Source organism: Calypte anna, chromosome 7 (assembly GCF_003957555.1).
Source record: "Calypte anna isolate BGI_N300 chromosome 7, bCalAnn1_v1.p, whole genome shotgun sequence".
In the NCBI taxonomy this organism is placed as follows: Eukaryota; Metazoa; Chordata; class Aves; order Apodiformes; family Trochilidae; genus Calypte; species Calypte anna.
Genome location: NC_044253.1, coordinates 18,809,831 through 18,833,090, shown reverse-complemented (window position 1 = coordinate 18,833,090; position 23,260 = coordinate 18,809,831). Strand labels below are relative to the sequence as shown.

Sequence of the window (23,260 nt, the reverse complement as noted above, 5' to 3'; positions counted from 1 at the left end):
TGCAGCAGTGCAAAACCATGTTTAGTCACAGCTAAGTCCTCCATTCCATCTTGCATCAGGGAGAGGCTGTTTTGAGAAGATGATGGAGGGGAGAATCTTGTAAATCTCCTATACCTCCCAGCAAAAAAAATATTAATTTAGGAGGTAATGAAAGCTTCTTACTGAAGATAGCATAAAGAAGCAACAGCACATTTCTACATTAAAACTGGAGAACCCCAGGGTTCTGTTCATATGCTTTAAAAAAGATTCCAATTTGTATTTTGGATACAACACCAGTTTAACCTCCAGGAGGAAAAGAAAACACTTGTGGATGACCAGTTGAAACTAACAGCAACAAATCACCACAATTAAGATGAAAAACACAAACTCAGAAGTCATTCTAATTATGGACAGCCTTAGAAGCCCACAACACCAAAGAATGAAAAGAGCATTTTTTAATTATTATGCTAAACCCTAATTAAATACTATGGGAAAAAATCCACGCATTAGCTAATATGGCTATTATTTAATCTCCTCTTGCTCTATTAATATTAATTGCAAAGTAGGTGTGGCACCATATGAGAAGAATTTGGGTACAAAAACCCAGGAATTTGATGCTTGAGCGTTTTCATTAATTATCATGCTGTCTTACCTGATTAAAAGAGAATTAAAAATCATGGCATAAGAAATATCCATCCACTTGTAGATGATGAGGATCCTTCTACTGCAGGTTCTGTTTCCTAGGCAAAGAAGCTTTTAAACTCTGAATTTTACTGAAATGAAAAAGCAAGGAAATGAAGATCCTCCCCATTAAAACAACAAAGGAACCTCTGCAGTATTCTGTAGTCTCTTTGCCAGCTTCCCGTTCCGAGATTTATTCTTTGAATCCCAGCATCGATCAGAAAATTGGTTGTGGGGAAAAAAAAGACGAGGGGGGAGAAGAGATGAGGGGGAGGAAACAAGGCGGCGGCATATTACGTGCTGGCTCCACCTACTGGCAAAGAAATCAGCTCAGCTGGGTTCTTTTCACTCTACCAAAACAACTGGAGTTTAGTTTTAGATTGCATATTAATCAGTCATTATACAACTTTAAAAGAAAGTAACCAGATTAGGACTAATGGAAGCTAACATATTTTAAAAACTGGTTTGATATTTAAACTGTACAACTTGGTTTTTATTTGTTTTGTTTGGTTGGTTTTTTTTTGGGGGGGGGGGGGGGGTTTTCTGCTTTTTCTTTTTTGTTTTTTGGGTTCTCATTTGGTTTTATATTAATGAAGTGGTTTGCTACACCTGTATGTAAATTGCAGAAAACTCAAGTTTCTGAGATATATCGTTATTTTACTGTGTAGTAATGCATATTATGTTTAAAAAAGAAAGTCACTCTTTGTTCAAAACCCACTACTACAATATTGTAGAAAATGAGTGCCTGATTTTTTCCCCTTTTGATTATTGATTCTGTAAAATCTAAACTACACTTATATATTTATTGAAAGCCAGAGGAGAAAGAAAAAATCATGTAAGGCAAAGGAGATGGATGGATGGATTTAGTCTGGACTATTACATTTTTGCTCAATAAAAAAGTTTTTATGGTGATCAGTTTTACTTATTTTAATCCTCCATATTTTATAGCATCTTGAAACTGCTCATCGGTGCTGTGATTACTATTAGTTACAAAAGGCTACTGTGCAAGTAGACTTCCTCACCCCAGCTGTCTCTAGCCATGATCCCTCTTAGAGCAATGTTGGATTTGCTGTTACTAAAATACGCCATATGTTGGAATGCTGCATAGCCGAGTGTATCTAATTTTATCTCTCTGTTTCCTTAAATTTTTCTATCACTTACACCTGTTCTATCACATCAGTTACCAGCCACCTGCACATAGGGCTGGCTTAAATATTCCCAGCTGTGGAAGAAAATGTCACCCACCAAAACATGGGTTTTAGGGGATGAAAAAGTGCAAGACTCAATTAGAAATGGACCTAGATGAAAACTATGGAATTTTTTATTAGGATCCATGATTCAACTCATAAAAACAAATCACTAATGTCAACACAGGGAAGTTGCTTGAGAATCTGTCCCTTTCAGTAGCAACTCATATTTAAGTTTAAGCCATTCATAACAGTTATCACAACCCCCTGGAGAGTCAATTTATAAAGAAGAATCTATGTGCTTTTTCAGTCCCCGCAGTGGGATTTGGACCATGAGAGAACTCCAAAATACTAAAATAGTTCAAGTAATGATACTAACATGTCAAAATACATGTGTGAGCGTGGACTGAGCATTTTAGAAACACTACTATCACACACAAAAAAACCCCACCCCACTCTCACCATTTTTAAAGGAAATTTTTCTCTAAAATATTACTTATGTGAAAAATATATATATATATATTTATACCGTGAGAAAATGTTTCAGTGCAAATTCAGGGATTTGTCCTGGCGGGAACAGCGGCTCCTGAGCCGAGCGGGACCTGGCGCTGTCCGAGGTTCTGAAGTGCCTTGGAACGCCTGAGGTACCGGAAATGTTAAATATTTTGGAATATACTTTGACAACTTTGTATAAATATGGAAATTCCACATGAAGGAATGTAGGCCTGCTATAGGCTTAACCTGGTGTAGCTGATTCTCTAAAGCCTACTTTAATTAAGCTATTTATTGAACATACCTTTCACAAAACAGTTATGTCATTGGAATATCTAACATTAAAATATTGAGTTTAAACCTAATTTAACCTACTTAATAAAACAAACAAGAATTTTTATGCTATATAAAAAAAACCCGATATCATTTGAATTAATAACATATATGAAATATAAAATCTATAAAAAAGTTTTAAGCATTTTTGATAATACAGGAATCTTTACCTATAATAACACTCAAATATAAATCTTAGCTTTAGAGTAAAAATTTAGAGTGCTGGGAAGAACCATGCCATTCAGCTCCACTATAAGCACTACTTTGTATTCTTCCAAACTCAGGAAAACCTTCTTTTTTTCCTTTTTTTTAATTCTGTAATCTTCACCCTCTACAGTCTATCTATCTCACATCTTTAATCTGTAGGTATATCACAATTACATCTTAATGGTAAAGTTCCTTGTCAAAGCTATCTTTGCTTTTTGGTCTCTTCTGAAGTGTATAATGGAAATGAGATATGGTATCTCACAGCTACTGCAATAAAATGACATGATAAGCCAGAGACAATTCAAAAATAACCTAAAATTCACAAAAATTGTATTATAAAATTTGCATTTGTCAGTGACACAAACTGTTTCAGTTACAAGTCTGTGAGAAAATAAGAGGTTTTCTATGAAAAATTCAGAAGAGCACTGTGAGAATCAAGAAATTCCAGTAAATCTTTGAGATGTAATTTTAAATCTATTAAAGGTCTCCAACAGCACCTACAAACATGGCTTATTAGTTTTTTAGTTAATCATATTAATGGTAATTATATAGGAATTTAAAAATACCTTGTTTAAAAATACAATTTTCTGGGTTTTTTTCTCCTTTAAAAAAAAAAACAAAAAAACAACACAAACTATTTAAGTGTCTTAAAACTAGGATAGCTAGAAGAATCTTCATGCTTATTCAACCATGCTGATAAAGCTTGTTTCTACCAGAAATTTCTCTTTGCCTCTCAGAGCATGGCTAAGTCATCTGCATAAAAAATAACCATTCTATTAAATCATGCAAAAACATTTACCCCGAAGAGATGGAGCAAAAAGGTCAAACTCCAGTTTCCATGGAACATGGGATGTTAAGCCTAAAGAGAAATAGCAGTAACTATACTGGCCAACAGACAACTATCTACACTTGTCTTTTTTATGCCCTGAAAGTAAGAGCAGTTTCACATATTTAGAACCCCTACTTTTCTCTTTTGTAATTTTCACCCATAAATCAATGAACTGTAAAATTCTACACCTGAATCTGTAAATTGCTTAGGCAAAAGACAAGTCTGCAGAGTGAAGCAGTGTGTGGTTCATTCATGTGTCATCTTATGAAAAGAAATAAATTAATCAAAAAGTTAGCCTTTCTTATTAGTTCTGATGAAATCATAAAGCCTATCATTCTTGCTTTAAAGTCTATCACCTTTACATATTACTCATTGAAGCTAAATTATTAGAGTATTCTAAATATGAAGCATATTTTTTCCCCTGTTCTAGAACTACTTGAACAGAAATTACCCTGGTGACTACTGAACATGAGCAATCCTTTAGTTTTGTTAGATTTCTGTTATGTAAAATCTTTACATCTGAACTGTATTAGTGGAGGCTGCCCATCTCTTATGTCTACCTAAGAACAAAGATAACTTTGGAATATAAAAGATTTTGGAACATTTTCTATGTAATGAAAATTATTTAGTCTTGATAATTATTTTTGGCAAAGGAAATATTTTAAATCACCTTCATAATGTTTTCCAAACATAAAGCCAGTAATGTCTTGGCTGCCTGATGCTAAAAGGTCACTTATAATGACCAATGGTGAAGACAGATTTGAAAAGGAATGTGTACCACGGTTTTGGAAAGTACAAATTGCTTCCATCTTTGCCTTCTGACATATTAGTATGTCCTACAGCCAGAAATACGAAGGCCTTAGCTTGTGCTTACTTCACAATTCAGTGCACCCAACAGTTTACTTGTTCTGTACTTTTATCATTCTTGGCCAAATGCAGATCAAGGTAGCAACTTCTCTTTAACATTTTAGAGTCATTTGTTTAAAATTTTGTATCATCTCTCTGTGCTGTGTGTTTTCACAGTTTAATTATAAAGGTAGTATTTTCAGTGCAGAATAACTGCTGGGCATGCTGTGAGATGCAGAGAAACTTTCTAATGCAAAATCAACTTGGCAAGCATATGCTATTAAACAGAGTGACTCTTCTAGGCATTCCATCTTTAAAAGACTAGCGAATAAATAAATGATAACTTGAGGTTTGCTTAATAAAACCTCCCATCTCTCCAAGTGATGATTACCTTTCATCTGACCAATTAAACCACATGACTCAGTAGCAATAAATGGAATGAAAACATATGAATGCAATCTCTCTGTTTATAGGTGTCCTGGGAGAACATTATTAGATTTTGTTACTAGCTCTGAGACCACTACTGCACTTGTTGCTGAGGTATCCTCTAATTCATTTGTCCATCTTTAAAAATCTGTCTATCTAAAATTGTATTTGTTCACTCTGAAATTGCTTGCTTCCATTTCATCTTTGATTATTTGTTTTGTCATATATATATATATACTAGATTCTTTTGAACATGGTCTGTGTCCTGTGAATATATGGGTCTAAAACAGTAGCTTCCTAGGCCTTGCTGGCCTCTTTGGACATTACAAGGAATATTAAATACTTATTCAGTATTGTTCTCTACAGCATGGTTGGCTAACAAAATTAATTTATCCTATAGCCCCTTCTGAAGTTGGGAATCAGTACACTCATTCTGTAGATAAGGAACTGAAATACAAATACACATCCTGTTCTGGAAGTTACATAAGAAGCTTGCAAGTCATAGACTGAATCCTTATTATCCAAGTCAGTGCCTCTTCCTTATTCTAACTTCTTACTCCTATAAATACCTAGTGTTTTTCCAAATTCTCCTAAGCTGCTGGTTGTATATCTGTAAGTTCTTAAGGTATACTGTATGGCATACAAAAATAAGCATTTCCTTATGAATTAGTTGCTTTCCATAGCTGTCCCTTCTTATGCCAAAACAGACGTTGAATAATAAACTTCATCATGCAAGATAACAAGATTGGAAGGAATATTGCTCATAGCATTTAGAAATTCCCAAACTTCTGCTGCTGCTGAAGTGGATGCAGTGCCTGCTAAAAGCTAGGTGACAGAAACATCTGGCACACATACGGTAGGAAAGCTACATCTTACCAGTTAACCTATGGAACTTCCACCAGCTCTCTGACTAAGGAACTAATAATGCCAAGTACCCTTGACATTATTATTTGCATGCAAATAGTGTGCCAGCATCTAGCTTAAGGATCACTGGCATAAGAGAAAAATCTTTTTATTGACCAGTTATTTTATTACTGTCTGCTGCTAATTGTCTTGAACTTAGAAGCCTGTGGTACTGGCCATGGTTAGACCACTAGACTAAACAGGTATTAGTCTCACCTGATGATCTTACTTACGTAAAGTCTAGCTGCACAAGATCCCTGATCTTTATGTATATGTATATATCTGTATATATATACACAATGTGTGTGTGTATACTCTATGTATAATGTGAATATTTTAAGATGTGTCTAAGCTGTGATTGTTGTGTACATTTTGTTCATCTCACAATAATTTTATTGTTGTGATTGTAGTTCATATGAATGACAGGAAATTTGAAACTAGAGGTCAATACTTTGGTAGCACTGTGAGTCATATGGAAGGTGGTTGTGTTGGTTTATTCTTTGAGAGTTACTTTAATTCATTTTTACTAAAACAATGGAAGTACTGGGACTGCTTTTTCTGAGGTCGTTTGAATATGGCCTTCATACCATTTTTCTACAAGAATAGGAGTAGTCTATCTTTTATTTAGTAGCATCAATGTTAAAATAATTTGGTATTATTATTGAAGGCTACAATTAAGGTATAGATTGCTGATCATATTTCTTTATTATGATATTATGAAGATGTTAAAGCTGGTGATTTTTCATCTAGTTTGTTCTATGGCCTATTAAAATGTTTTAGAAGTCAAAGGCTTAAACTACAATGCTGTCCTTATACTTTCAGGTGATCCTATACAAATAGAATATTGTGTTATGATACATCAAGGATGTAGAGTTGAAGCGTATCCTCAGACTCCTCCTCACCCTACCAAGTTCTGCATTGACTACTTGCCACATTTTGTGTTTTCTTTCCCACTTTTGAAATTCCTCATGTGCAACATGAAAGGTTTTGAATGAAAAGAAAATGTAGGAACTCCTCTGCAGGCTTGCCACTAGTCTTCCTTAAATGTTAGACCATGTGCTTCCACTATAATTGAGAGTATTGCCTTCCCTAAATTTTCCTTACCATGCCATGTGTGAATCAAATAAAAAACGGAATCTCAAGTAAAACTGCAGACTATTAGCTATGTCATGTCCATGATTTGTAAATATGCAATAGTAAGTGTGGTACAAATTTTATTAAACACTGATTTTCTTATTCTGCACTCTGAAGACAAAAAGAATTAAAAAAAAGAAAGAAGCCAAAGATGGAATATTATGCTTATATACTTATATCAGCCAGTCTTGAACCTGGATTGAAGTCAGATCCATCATTCTTAGCTAAATACTGCTATTTAGGCCACTTTAAAAGGCTAACCCTGGTAAGTAGCCAAAGGAATAGATATGAAAGTATGTCTTAAATTTTGGTGCCTTTAAGTAGGTGTAAATTTGTCAAATGATGTGTAGTGTAATGCACAGTATTTGCAAAAGTACCTGAGACTTACTAAAGAGAATTATTGCCCCAAAATGATGCAAATCAAATGAGGTAAAACCAAATATTTGATGCCAAAGCAAGGATGATTGCATTGCTGAGAAGTTACATGTGAGATATGTACGGGTCTTGCCCTTACAGGAGACCTCATAGAGAGGCTATGTTCATTTCTGTTTAACACTTTAAAAATTATTTTTCTCTTTGCAACAAAGATATTTCAACATTTCCATTCAGTTCTTTAGTTAGAAGTGACTGAATAGCTTTACGTTTCTTCACTCATTTCTAAGATTATAACTGCACCTGGGGCAGAATTCCCAGGCCAACAGATTATTTAGAAATGTCAGGGATTTTCAAGGTGTATTTATAAATGTAATTTCTGAGATGAAGTTTCAGTGATGATTCATTAAAAGTTGTACTAATAATTTAAACGGAAAAAAGTGTCAGGTTGGCATTGTTATAAATTACTTCTGTCAAAACAGTTTATTCTTGTTGCCCTTTAAATGACCACTTCTGCTTTTCAGATCTGGCAGCTGAATGTTCAGGGGGATCTAGGAAGGCAGAGGGATGGAGGGAGAGATCTTGGATACACATTATGTACACATTTGATATGCTTAGTATGTATCACATATATGCATTTTATATAGATTTTTGTTGAAAGATCATTGTTTTAAAATGTAATTTTCATGTTTAAATATTCGGGGGTGGGTGGGTGTTCCATTTAGATGGTTTGATGTATTTGTAGTGTAAATGTATTTATGCATAATCCCATAGTTATTTGTTTCTCTCCCGGTGTTCCTCTGACAGATTATGCTAAGGAATTCTTAAAAACACAATTTAAACTCTTTCAGTAAATGAAAGACTCTGGCTCTTTTCAGTGGAGTTGAATCACTATACAGGCAATCCTGTACATGGGATGAAGAAGACTGCGACATATATAAGCCACATTTGTAAATTAATATTTACGATGACTTTGTGTGGCATAATCATTTTTGCAAAGAAAACTTATTTTATGAAAAATTACACAGCATTTCTCTAATATCAGACCTACACCTACAAGAAGACTGTCTTGGTATAGATTAATACATTATGTATAGTCACTGTGCCAACTGGTATATCATGGAAGACTGCAATCAACAGAAACCAGAACTGGATGTTCTCCAGTAATATGACATTAATCTAAACACCTTTTGGAACATTGCCATATGAAACCAGGTTATTCCAAGAATATGCTGTTAAAAATTCATCAGAGAATCTGCTCAGGTTCAAACTGGGTTTTATAGACACTTTTCAGTTGGCATTACACAGCTGGTATTAAAGACTATGTTTCATATTTTTATTGAGGTTGAAATAGTGTTTTACGTAGATAGGATGCAGCATGTAAGTAAATGAAAGTCCTATTGAAGGGCTGGCTTGATTTTCAAAATGCAATATGGGTGCAAAACAATATTCCTGAGTGGTTTCTGTTCATTCATGGGTTTGATAAGTTGACATTGTCCTCTGAAAGCAAAACCAATTATTTAGGGAAAATGAACATTTTTTAATTTTTAAATTAAAAATATACTCTTCCTTAACTTCTGAAAGTTTGAAAAGTAAATATTAAAATAAAAGTTCATAAAAAATTCAAAGTGTCTCTGAAATGAAAGGGGGTATTTTATAGAATCACAGAATTTTCAGGGTTGGAAGGGACCTTTAAGATCATCTAGTTCCAACAGGGCAGGGACACCTCCCACTAGATCAGGTTTCTCATAGCCCTGTCCAGCCTGGCCTTAAAAAATTCCAGGGGTGGAATTCCACCACCTCTCTGGGCAACCTATTCCAGTGTCTCACCACCTCATGGTGAAGAACTCCCTAACTTACAATCTAAATCTACCCTCCTCTAGTTTGAATCCATTCCCTGGATAAGTCCTAATATGTCCCAGTTTTTTTTTTTTTTTAAACAAGAAAAGTAACACAGCTGCATTTGCAAGCTAAGGGACCATCTATTTCTCTTACTAAACAGATTATTTTGTACATACAGAATGCATACACCTATTTATGTTTGCTATTATTAGCCAAATTCAGGAATTTGGTATTCAAATCTATCAAGCATATAGCAAGCTTAACTGAAATCAACAGGACTACTAACAAATTGACACAAATGCTTACAGATTGGCATTTAAGGGTGCTATTTAAACAGGGATATCTATATGATATTAGAGATAAGGGCCATCAGTGGCAGGCAGTTGTCATCACTACTGCTGTTTTGTGTGGCTGTGATTAGGTAGTGGCTGTCAGGCTGGATCAGTGCTGGCTGCTCTGGGACCCTACCTTCTAAAACCAATTATATGGCCAGTGTGACAGAGAATGGGGCTATATGTAGCTATAATGAAGAGGTACTTAAAGTATAAACAGGAGCTATCCAATAGTAAAATATTAATTGCCTTTTATATTGTTTTTTCTTCTTTTTGTGGAATAACGTTTGTTCATTTTATCCCCCATGACTGAACACAGCTGGTAGCTTGTTTTAAAATTAGTTGGGATCTATAGTGGTCTCTAAACTAAGGCTATGAGTCAATATATTGTACATGCTTGCTGACGTTGTTCAGTATTTATACATCTGGCTTTCCACAGACGCAATGCTCCTCAAACTGACATGCAACACAAAGTGATGATCCCTGAAACACATTATTCACTCAATTCTGTTGCCTGTGGACCAGGTGATGCTGGAGCCACTGCTCTATTAATTCTCCCCAGGATGGCTGGAGAAATCCTAGGGAAGCAGATGTAAATCTACACACACCCAAGAATCATGTCTAAAGCAGAAGACTTCGAGCTATATTTTTTACAGAAGCATACTACTTTTTATTCACATAAAAGAAATTAACAGGATACTAAAAATGTATGGTAGTATTTAATTAATAAGACAGCATGAAAAAAATCACCAAGTTCAGCATGCATCAGTTAGGGGTGCAGTCAGTGTCTATGTTCTCTTACCTACACATTCATCTTTTCCCATAGATTTTAAAAACTAAACGTTCTTTTAGATGTACATAGAAAACTGTTTTAAATTAAAAAAAAAAAGTCTTTGAAAGCATTATTAAATAATCACTGTATTTTTGTTGGTCTGTTCTGCTTCTTGACCGAAAAACCTTACAACACAGGAGATGCTTGAAGTGTGGGTCACAATAAAGGGTAAAGATGCCTTATAAAGTTCGTATGATGCTTTGTATGTACTCATTCATCTTTACCAGTAGGTGGAGCTGCCACGTTAGGTGCTGCTTTTTTTTTTCACTCCTTCTCCCCCTCCATTCCCCCACCCTTCACCCTCCCTTTCTCCTAATAAGCTGTTTTCTGATAGATGTTGGGTACCATAGAGTGAGACTGAGAACAGGAAGCGGAGGCAGAATCGGAGAGGATTCTGGAAGGGTCTCTGTGTTTTCCACTAAGAATACAGACATTATAATTGATTAGTAAAGCTTTGTGGATGGAAATCTGGACTATTGCAGGAGGAGACATATATTATCATATTATTTTTGGATGCTGGGCTTTGCAGTGATTTGTCATTCTCTTTCAATCAGGTAAGCTGGCAAAACATTTAATTGTACCCATAATAAATCTTAGTAATATGATCTTGTCCACATTTTGGAATTCAGATTGTACCCTCTCATTTGCTGTTAAGGTAGAGCCAAAGATGGGGAGTTCAAAGCCATTTTGTACTGACTGATTGTGATGATGGTGTGATTTTTTTTTTTTTCCTTTTAACCTTGTTAAAGCTGATATCTGGCCTCGTACCCTTAATGTGATGTTGTGATGTTGTAGTCTTACTTGCAGTATTAGATCATTTTATAATCAAGGTATACTAAATTAATACCCAGCATTTTACAGATGTGACCTTGTTTTCTAAGAAGAAAAATCTGGTGATATTTAGGCTCAGAAACAGCAGGTCTTATAAAATTCTGAGCACCTCAGATTTTGATGATCCAGGAAAAAAATCTATGTGGTTTCATACAGCTATTTTCAGTATATGTACGGTATCTGAAGAAACTCCCTTATTAGCTCCATTTTGTAAAAGATATGTAAGAAGTAATTTTCCTTCTGAGCCATTTTTTGCATGGTTGTGTGTTTGTGTGTATGAGAGAATGGGCTGCCCAGCTGTTAATTAGCCAGAGGTCCACACTGAAGGTACAGTTGACATTTTGTCTGTAACATTCCTGTCAATTTTATTATATGCTTCTTCATAGGATTACTTGAAGAAAACAGCACAAGAATTACTGTATTTCTTCATGCTACTGGCCATTTATCTATTGTCACATTCATTGCAATCAGTAATTATTAAAGCCGTCAGTTATTAAAGGTGAAAGGACAATTTCTATTGAAGATCAATTTGATATGTTAATTATTTTTTCAGTAGTGATTCTAGAGACGCAAGTTCACATAAAAATTATACATGTTATCATAGTATTAATTTGGAAAACATTTCCAAGAGAAAACTGAAGAAATAAAAAATGCCCCAAATAGTACAACAGAATAAGGAATGCAGTGTTTCTAAATCACCATTTCAATCTATATAAGAAAAAGAAAGAAAGATTGGGTCTCAGGTAGTACTCAGAGTAGGAAATGAGGCCTGTACCTGAAACAGTGATATGAAAGAATGAAGTTTGTATTTTTTAGGGTGCCAGATCAATGTGTCTGTGGTGTCCTTGTGTCACTCCAAAATAAATAAACAAAAATAATGGTTAAGTTTGTTTTTAAAAAATATCATCTTTGTGTTTTCAGAATTGATTTGGCAAGAAAGCAGTTTCACAAGACTTTTAAACTGTAACATTTTAATATTTAATTTTTGCTCTCTTGCACATCTCCATTTTGGGAGCAAATATTGTTAAAAGCTAGAATGTGAGCTACTGCAGTAAACTGAAGCTTCATAGCACCTTTTAAACAGATTTGTTTATGAGGCCTTGGTATTTATAGAACTTATGCTGGTGTTGTTGGCTTGTTTTTCCCTCTAATGAGCAGAAGTTAAGATGCCATACTGGTTTTCCTAGCAGTGCCAATTAAGCTCAGTATTGTGAAGTTCCCTTTAGATAATGCTGAATGTTAGCAGAGGCAGAGACTTCCAAGTTTTCATTGGAGAACATTAAACAGTTCCCCTATTGCTTCTCAGATTCTGCCAGAGTGGTACTTTGGTCATTTCCTTTTATTATCAGGTAACTTGAAGTGGAGAGGAATCAAGAGGAAGGAGGAAATATCGAAAGTCTGGGGTCTGAGTAAATATACTGATGACACATTTTGTGTTTTCTCTTTTTCTTCATCAGATAGCATTAGATAAGTTAAATTCTACCTTGTGAAGATTAGACATGGAGATGAATTAATTTTCCATCAGAAGACTAAGGATTATTTGTTTTGTGTATGCTGTGCATTAATGACACTGCTGAAGTACCACCACTTTGTATGGATCAGAGAGCAGCATATACTAAGAGAGTTCTTTGTACAAAGCAAGAAAATTGCAACCTTGTTCTCTTAAATGCAAATCCTGGCCCCTTTTACCCATATGCTCTTCTGGCCATAGGATGACAAATGAAAAAATTGCTTCAACTCTGAGTTAAATCTAAAGGAAAATAAATGAGAGTTTCTGATAGTTGGTACTTTATTTGTCATGGTGATCTATTTGCTGAACTCTGAAAATACCTACTGAAATTAGGTTTCCAGAAGTTACTTCAATTCAGTTCTTTATGAGAAAATTCTAGTTAAAAGCTCGAAACAACTTTCAAAAGTCCAGTTAGCTTATTTACTACTCACTGTAACTTTATTTTTTTACCTTAGAGCTTTTAATCAATAATATTTTTGTTGCCATTTGCAGGAAGTATATTTTTTCATCCTCACTTGAATAAATAAAAGGTTTAAAATATCACAATAAACCTGATACTCACTAGTTCAGACTGCTTACAGAACCAGTGGACACACTCTGAGCTGTGGCTTCAGTCAGTCCAACAAATCAAGTGTCCATCACTGTAAAATCCATATATAGGAAATTGCATCCACTTCATTAGAAAGCTGCTGTTAACTCACTACAGCTGCCACTCCTGAAGCACATTGCCAGTGGCATCTCTCTTTAAGTCTGCTATTGACCATCCTCCCATAGGAGACCTTGATACTGGAGCTCGTATCTTACAACCAGTTCATGCGCTTTCATCAGAGTTTTCCTTATGGACAGCTGGGACCCCTACTACATAACAGTGATGGTGTTATTGCTTGACTTTTTCCTTGTCTTATGATGAAGTAAAGTAGAGGGGCTAGGGATAAGAATATCTGAGGCAGGGACTGTATTACTTCAGCATATAAATATAGAGTAAAAGCACTGTATGTTCTGTTCTTGAGTAACCGTAATGTGTGCATAGTGCCACTGTTAATACTAAACAGGGGTAAGTATCACAAAAGTTCCTGGTCTATCATTTTCCATTATCCATCCCAAAATGATCTACTTCTGTTACAAAAAAAGACCACAAACCAAACCACAAGTCAGCCCATCTCAAAACTGTAATTTCTAATTGTTCCTAAACTTTAAAGAGGTCACCAGTCTTGGTACGGTCTTCCCTATACCTACACTGCATCAGGCATATCCATGGATTTCTTGGGAGGATTTTCTGAATGAAAGTGTGGGGGTCACTAGTAAATCTGAAAGGATATCACAGGTACCAGTGTGGAAATTGACTGAGAAGAGTATCAGTACTGTTGATTCTGTGATTGCCTTTACTATACACCAGTACAGCTGTCCAAAATTACAAGGTTTTGGTGATAACTGTTATCTTACACAGTGAAAAAGAGAGAGAAAGCACTCCTAAAGGATCAGTGAAAGCCTAGGCCTAACTTACACTTGCCAACTTGCAACCCTTATTAAGTTGAGCACTATCAAGGAGCAAAAATTCCACTCATCAGAAACAGCCTTGAATATTTTTTAAAAATTAAACTTTGTTTTGACTTAAAGCCAAATCATCTGTAAAAGCTGTGTGCAACATGAAAGCAAAGTAATAGGATTGACAGCAAGGCAATCTATTATCTTAGGTCTGAGTGGAATAAACGTGGTGACAGAAATAAGCAGTTAATCTCAAAAGGGCCCAGGATTTCAAGGCAGTCCTAATGTTTACTTCCATTCAGGTGAAATGCCTGTCACTAATATTTAAGACAAAAGTGTTTATAGAAAAAAGTTTAATCTGAGAGAGAAGTTCTGGAAAAAAAAACAGTATTAAGAAGATGTCACCTGTGTCAGGAAGGAATTTTCTTCCTACTGGGTAAAGATGTAACTGATTAGTAAAGGAACATGCCTGGAAGGTTTTTACCAAGACCAGTTTATGTTACTTAAGTGTATTTCCTACATACCAAATTGCTGGAGTTTGTGTTATAATAGGAAGAATTCTAGTAGCTACTACTGACCATGATTCTGTAGTGCATACTAAAGAACTTTAGTTAGTACAATATTTGATTAATATCCTTAATTTCAACATTACAACAAGAGACATCTTTAAAAAAGGTGGTAGAACTTAGATCTCATAGGCTTTGCTTCCTTGCATTTATTACACACAGGTAGTGACTGGATCAAAACTGCATTTCCATAATCCATTTAGAAAACTTTCCAAACTTAGGGCCTCATTAAGTTTTGTTGGTCACATCCTTAATGCCTGAATTAATGCCTTGTAGAAATCCATGTACTTTTTTTATAGGCTGTGTTAAACTGCAGGTATAAAGCACTATGTTTTTATGTGACTTTCTGTGCATTTTCCTCCTTGTGTAGTAACAATCACATTCAACTGGGAACTGTGTGTAAGCCTCTCAGCCAGAAGTTCCAATTTTTCCCTTCCAGTTTCCTAGACAACTGTCAGAGTCTAAATATAATCCATTAATCTTCTGCTATACAAAGTTCATTCTTTTATATTTTGTATTGATTAGTTACTGGGGCTTACTAAGACTAGGAAAGTAAGTGTTCCAGCTTCATGCTTCTTAATGATTAAGTTAATTTTCTGACTTTAGCTTGTTACTTCCTTTTAGGTTCATAAGCAATATTTTCTGTTGCAATTACATATCTGTGAATTTCCCAAGAAAAAATTAGAAAAGCATATTACATTACAGACAGCTTTCTATTTTTTTACAAAGCAAAATTGATATTGTGATGTATTTATGTATTGCTGACTGGTGTTTTTCATTGCAACTTGTTTAACACCTCCACAGTGGATACTGGCATACATTCCAGTGTTTCGCTTGACAGCACATTATAATTTTAATTTGAGTACCAAAAATACTAGGAAATCGTTGAATGCAGATTATGGAGAACATGCAACAAATGACTCTGAATCTGGACAATTAATTTTGTAGATAATTTTGTGTCTTGTCAATCTAAAACTGGATTATCGTTTTTGCAATCACTTATGCTTGCCCACAGTTTCTGTTGATTGGCATTTGTCTCTAACATGAGATATGACTTAGTTGAAGTCATTAGTGGCATACTGTCTTATTTTGAATAACCTGATTTCTTTTCTAAATCACATTCCAGATAGAATCACACGATTTGCCATGGGACAGTGTGACAGTAATTTGTACTTATCTTTTCCAACTGGTCATTACATTGAAAGGGAGCTCAAGTGAATAAGAATATAATTTGAAACTTTTTTCTAGGTTTCTGAGACATCATGTCTCAGAATTTGAAGGGTATTCCAAACACTCTTGAAATAAATTTAATGCAAGAAATTAAATATTAAGGAAAGACCACAACATGAAAAGATAAATATAGTCTGTCCATCAAGAATCATCTCTGACCTGAGATTTTACCTTTGATTCACTCTTTGAAGCTGAAGGAGGATAACCTACTATTTTGGTTAACATGATACCAGCCAAAATAATTCTCTCTTGTTACCTTCAGCTACAGTAAAACTGTGCGATCTAGACCTGCCTAAATTTTGAGTCTTGGGGTGAGAACTAAAGACACTAGATTTGAAAAACAAAACAAGACAAAATAAAATGAAACATTTTTTCAATGTATTGCAAGTATCTGCATACTATACTAAAAAGATGCTAAAATCTATATGAGATATTAATTGAAATTATGTAATGAAATAGCACTGACACAGCCAAGCCCTATTATAAATTCCTGACAAAGAGCTCACAATTTGCCAGCCTCCTTCCTTCAACTTTTACATGACTACCATTGATATTGCTAAACTACTATGATGTTAATAGTGTTAGTAGATACAAAGCTGCATCCCTTGCCCCTTGGAGATACAGCCAGGATAAACATACATTGGATGCAATAAATAGTGAGATGGACAGTAGAAGATGGGGTTACTTGCGAAAAAAGGTTCTGTGTGACTGCCTTGTGCTGTAATTCAAAATAAAGACTTACTGAAATTACTTGTACTGCTAGTGTTATGAACTATTTTCACATTGAAGATGAATTTCTGAATACATGTTAAAGATTAATTCCTCAACATTTTGCAAACTGGCAAATACTGTAACAACTGGCTAGAAGTTACATGACCTCTTTTGAATTTAATTAAATAATTAATTTTTAAAATTAATTTTAATCTAATTTAAGCTATATGAACGCTTATTAGAGATTAGCCTTTCACTGGGAAGCTATGGTATACTTTTCATACTATTTTAGTGCCTGGAAACAACAGCATTTACACATTATTTGCACTGTATCTGACCATCAGATCAGATTTCAGCCACAGTTCTACTTTAGAGGCTCAATCCAGATGCACCCAAAAGGCAAAGGGATGGGGAAATCCCCTGCGTACCTCCAGGGAAAGCTGCCTTCAGTGGAAAGTCTTCATTGGTGGATAAGTATCCTTGGTGGCAGTATGAGAGTCATGATCCCCTGAGGATAGCACTGAAGACACAACTTTAAGATGTCTTCAGTGGAGCCTCTCCAATAGTGACTCACCACAAGAAGATGTGCTGAATCAGTGCCTCACTCAAAATGACCAGGATACTAGGAGTTTGCTGTTAACAATCATCAGAATGTCTTTATGTTATATTATTAAACAAATAGAAGCTATAATTGTGGTACCAGTTATTGTTTCTTTAGGAAAATGTAATTCTACATCAATAGTAAATAGTACCAGGTGAATTTTAGGCTAGTTTTTGAAATGTGTTTTCTGTAAGAGTACTTAGAGATCTTCCATCTTTATAAGCTGAAGCCGTGGTCTAGTAGAAAGCTTTCACTTTCTGTTTTCACACTGTGTTCTCTTTGACCTGATCTGTGTCTACCCAGATTTTCTTTATTTTACCTACAGTGTTTCTACAGTGGCTGCTCATTCTCACTAGATTTGGAGAGAATTATTACTAAAAGCTGCTTTCGGAAGAGCAGAAACCTAAAAGAGAGGGATGTCTTCTTCTCTAGGAATAAAACCAAAATGACAACAACATGTAAAAAGTACAAAAAGAGCCAGAAATATATCTAGTTCAAATGAGATCAAATGTCTCAAAAGACATCTCAACCTCAATGACAGAGACTAAATTTTGCAAGCTGTAAGTAGACTATTTAAATTTAATGAACTTGATACTCAGATTATTAAAGCTTTAAAGACTAAAGAAGCAATAGAGAACATTTGGTCAGTTCTTACAGTGATGCAATCTTTAAATTGAAGACCCTGGAGAAGAAAATGCCAATTTTCACTATTAGATTGCTTGAGGTGGAAGAAAAATCTCTGCAAACAAAGAAAAACACTTATATCAACATTCTTTAAGATAATTAATGTGAAGAAGTATCCACGTTTTCATGCAAATATAGACTGGATTGACTTTTTTTCCTGGTTAAAGACAATAATGCTGGTGGGGAGTAATGATGTACACTGCAGTTACCTAAGTGACAGATAAGAACATTCCTGTTAGCCTGGGCACAGTACTCTATCTCTGCTAAAAACTGCACTAGTCCTGCAGTAATCTCAACAAGACCCATTTTTCCTTTCTGATTATAGAATGCTGGGAAAAGAATAAATGTAATTTTTGAAATTCATACAACTTTAAGAATACTCTAAAATGTACTTTCAGTTTGTGTTATGCTTTCTGGACTAACCCATGTTCCATCCTGCTTTTTCTACATTTCTTTGCTCTTAGGTTGGAAAAATGTGTCTTTGTGAATATGTAGATTTATCTTTGTCTCCTGCTATTAGTTTTGAGGAGTTTTGGACAATGGAACAAAGAATGATAGCCCTGAAGAACTTTCAGTCTTGAAGAACCTTCAGCTCCGAAGGAGAAACCTTTTTTACCATTATCAAACCTTTTCACCATTTTGTTTTCTGCAAGAAATGCAGCCTTTTTGTTTTCATGATAGCAAAAGATCCAATGACTAGAGTCTGAGATTTAGCATTTCCTATAATAACAAAGGTAAGACTATATTTTCTTTTCAGCTAGAAATAATGTTTCTCTTCATAAGATGGCTATTTGATCTAGCACTGTGTATCTTTTCTAAAATATCAGTGGGAAAATGAAACTAACATCTTTAATATGGTGTTGCTATAGAAATTTGTGTTACATGTACTGTAGCTATTTTCCATTAGAATGTAAGGATGTTGAACATTGGAAGGTATCTGCAAAACATTAATTAACTATTTTATTTCAACAATGTTGATCAGCTAATTTTATTAATAAATACCTAGTTGTGATTAAGTGTTTTTATTTCAGAGTTGCATAACACTAATGCCTACAGGCTACTCAGGCTGACTGTACAAATCCAGACAAAAATTACAGTCATTGTTACCATAAACTATAGTCTAAGGAAAATGACACAGCAGGTGAATGATAAATGTTCCAAGGAACAGAAAAAAGGAAAACAAATCCTATGTATTAGTCAGTTAGGACCTCTCAACACAAATTTTCATAGTCAAAATTAGTAGATTACAATTTAAAAAAGATGCTGGTTCCAAGCTGGTGCTCAATGCTTTTTTCACTTCTGAGGCAGTTGTTTCTTTCTCTAAAAATACCTACTTTTGTGGAACCAACACTCATGGGTTCCTTGGCTCCATAGGGTTTTGACTTGCTATCTTTTTAGCTATCTCCATTAATTTTGCATTGCATTTACCACTTTGGATTACAGCAGTGACCTTTTAGGGATTTTTTCTTTATTTTGGAGTTCTGTTGCTTATTCAAGTATTTTTAAAGCAGTACAAAATAGTAGAAAGATACCATGAAAAACAAGGTAAATATCAGTTATGCAAAGATAACAATCTGTAAGTGTAAGAAATGCTTCAAAGCTTTTCAGCGTATAAAGGGGTAGGTTTTCTTTGTGAAATTAGCCCCTGTACACAACTGACATAAGAAATTACATTAAAACTATTTCATTTTAGATCACCTACACAACAATTTAATTTTTATGTTTTTTTTTTTTTTTTTTTTTTTTTTTTTTTTTTTTGTTGTTTTTTTTTTTGTTTTTGTTTTTTTTTTTAGTATAAATCAAATGCAGCCTTACCCAATTTGGAAGCTGATCAGAGCATGTTAGCTTAGCAATAACTTACCTTCGCTTCCATAAAGCTAATACCGGAATTTTGCAAAACAGCTTCCCACATCCTAGGAGAGGAAGTTCAGATGACCCATTTCTTTACACCCATCCTGCATGTACTCCAGCTACTCTTATTGACACTGATGATTTAGAGCAGAGCTTTTAATCCAAGTTTTAGCATCTGAGGGGCTATCACTGTGCTTGGCACAGAGGAGGATACTATTCCCCAAGTTTCAGCCTCTTGAATAAAAGATTAGCAAAAGGAAATTATTATAATTGGTCATTTTACAGATTCCATTTGTTATCTATGCACTATTCCAACCTTAATCAAATGCATGTTTGTGTGCCAGTATTCCAATTTTAATGGAATGAAAATCTCAGTAGTCAGCATTTTCAAGCTTTTAGGAGGAAAACAATTGTAATGCCAGTGCTCTGAAAAAAAAAATCCCATAAGGGAAGCTGCAAGGTTTATTATTTCTCCACCTTGAAAATTTTGAAGGGTATATGTGGACTGTTTCATGCAAAGTTCAAATAACCTGTTAGGCAAACTGTTGACTTTAATAAATAATCGTAGCATCCACCTGATTGCTAAAGTGATACTTTCACTCTTACCATTTGCCTGATTTAAGATATCATAAAAATAGATATCTTCGGGCCACTTTTGGCTTTTTCAGACGCACACAACTAATATTTTGACATTGTTGGCACAGATACTTCACTTTCAAAAGAAAAAAAAAACAAAAAAACAAGTTACCCATGGACACAAAAATAACTCCAGTATGCATAAAACTAGGAACATATGGATACTGTTTATTGTTTAGTCTTATTTAAAGGAAGGGACTGAAGGAAAACTTGTGAAGGATTTATGGAATGCAATGCTCAAGTAGAACAAAATGGATTTATTTGTCAAAAGCATTTCTTTAAGAAATTGGAATGCATTTTTTTTTTTAAGATAATCTATTGAATTGTAGACCATTTTACATATGATATCTGTGCCCAATCTATAATTCAAATGCTTGAAATTCTTTTAGTGGAGAAGTAACAGGTACTGAGGGGCCTGGACCACACATTTTTTGAGGCTATTCCTTTAAAGATTGTTGTTGGTGGTGTTTTTTGTTGTTGGGGCTTTTTTGTGTGTGTTCTTTTTTTTAATGGAAGCTATTCTGAAATTATGAGATATATAGATTTCTTTGTCTGAATTCTGCTCATTTTCATTCATACCCTGAAAGTTTATTTACCTGATAACAAGCAGTTTTAAAACTGGTGGAGGAAGAAGAGGGAAGCTCTCTCTAACAGCCTAGTGGTTCATAGTCCAACACTTTGTTAAGAATGAGTCCAAGGGTCAGTGCAGGGAACAAAATTACTTTTGTTTCATTGTGTTCTATTGAACCACTGCATGCATAGCAACAGTAATTAGATAAATTTTTTGTTTTATTTTATTAAGCTCTGTAATCTGAATGGAAACACTTGGGTCATATTTAATATAGGAAAAAACCTTCTTGTGTAATAGTAGCAGCCAGGAAAGATAAAATTGCAGTAGACAGTAGTGGAAGCAAGATTCAAGTGAGGCTCCCAACTTGGCAAGAAAACTTTTTCAAAGCATGCTTATTGAGTGCCTGAGAAATACAGGCTAATATCATTTTTCCCAGTCATTCACTGTTCCCATTGTGGACTTCAAGCAATACAAATACATATATTTCTGGTGAGGGCAATGTATTTTGTAATAGCATCCATAACTGTAACTTTTAACAGAGAAAAACAGTCAAACCAAATGCACTGAGCTATAGAGAAAACAAACCCATTGATGACTCCAGGATGGTGCACATTTAAAGACTACTTTAATAGAAGAGAAACCTAGTGCAACAACTTGAATCACAGACCTGTAAAATATGCGATAAAGAAATCACTTACTCAGAAAGACCGAAGGCAAACCTCACACATTTTCTTAGTTTGTTAATCCTGGATGAGGAAAACCAGTAATTAAAGGAGTGTGGACTCTATCCAGAGAATGCATGTGCTTTGAACTCTCAAATAAAGGACAATTTTGATTTCAGGATCTTAATAATTAGGAGTTACATTAAAAAAAGCCAGGTACCAGCAAAGTCTTCCATCTTGTCAAAATAAAATTTTTTAGGGAGGGCATTTGAAAAGGAATCCATTATCTCATAAGATCATTACTGTAACACTTTGTGTGCACATGCAATTTCTACAAACTGCTCCAGACAGCAAGAATATGGAATGAATGCAAAGGGAAACGATGTTACATCTCAATCTAATGTGGCATGGCAACAATAGAGATGTTGGACATGCATGAAGTAATATAGGGAAGCCTATCTAGCTTCTTGCACAGAAAACAAAATTAGAACTCATTTCTCACTCTTAAACATTGATTTTCATGACTAAAATTATTACTACACTATGCTACAAGCTTTTGTAAGTTGACATCAACTTGGTGGCACCACTCTTTTGATTGCTCTACTTTCTTTCTTCCATTCCCTCCCCCCATCCATTCAAACCTCTCCACTTTGCTGTGGAATGCATGAGTTTAAGCGACTGGTCCTGCTGCAGAAGGACTCAGAAGAAATAGAATATTACTTTCAGCTAATGCACTATGGGGCTTCATAAAGAGACCTGTTGCATTGTGGAGAGTTTGATGCAAAGATCAGGAAAAAAGCAGCAGAGACTGCATCATCCAGCACTGGCACCAGAGACATTCATAAGGAATCAGAGTCTTAGATATCCATCCATTTTTAATCTGAAATAGTATTATGACACTTGCCTTGCAAAAAATCAGGTGCAGCACTCTTGCACATAGCCTTGATTTTTCATCTTGTCTCCAGGATGTACCACCACTTAAAAGGCCTATGGTTTTTGATTCACAGTTCATTCACAGTCAATAAACATAATCTAACCTGCTTTGGTACCTAACATTAGCCTTCAGCACACAAAAATGTCAGTAAGAAAGAGATGTGACTACTTCTCTCTTAACTCAGTTGATGTGATTTAAACAGCACTTATTGTTCAAAAACGTCTTTTTTGTTTAATGAAAGTATTTACATCTGTAAAGTTGGATTACTGATACTTGAAAAAATACAGAAAGATAAAATGTATGAAGTAGCAAAACAGGCTTATATATTATGTATATATACTTGCTGTTAAAAAAAGTATATACTGTTAAAACATTTCTATCAATATTTTTCTCTAACAGGGAGTCTAAGGATATAGGCAGAGCAGTGTTAAGGAGCAAAAGTGGTGTCTTTTTCTAGACCAGTAGGAAAAAGGTGAAAAATAATTTGTAAAATAGCTAAATAAACTCAGTGGTTGCTTTTAATTTTCATTCAGTCTTGAAATATGAAGCCTCTATATTGGACATGGAAAGGATTCCTGAGCAAATTCCATTTG

The 23,260-nt window shown here is 34.7% G+C and overlaps 1 protein-coding gene across 1 annotated transcript in view; it reads right to left on the bottom strand.

Annotated features, from left to right (window-relative positions):
- LOC103533323 (sodium channel protein type 2 subunit alpha) overlaps positions 1–915 on the bottom strand; it is a 75,507-nt gene extending 74,592 nt beyond the window's left edge. Inside the window, exon 1 of the mRNA XM_030453825.1 lies at positions 632–915. The gene's annotated coding sequence lies outside the window, so the exon portion shown is untranslated. The remainder of the gene's footprint in view (positions 1–631) is intronic.
- Positions 916–23,260: the final 22,345 nt, after the last annotated feature.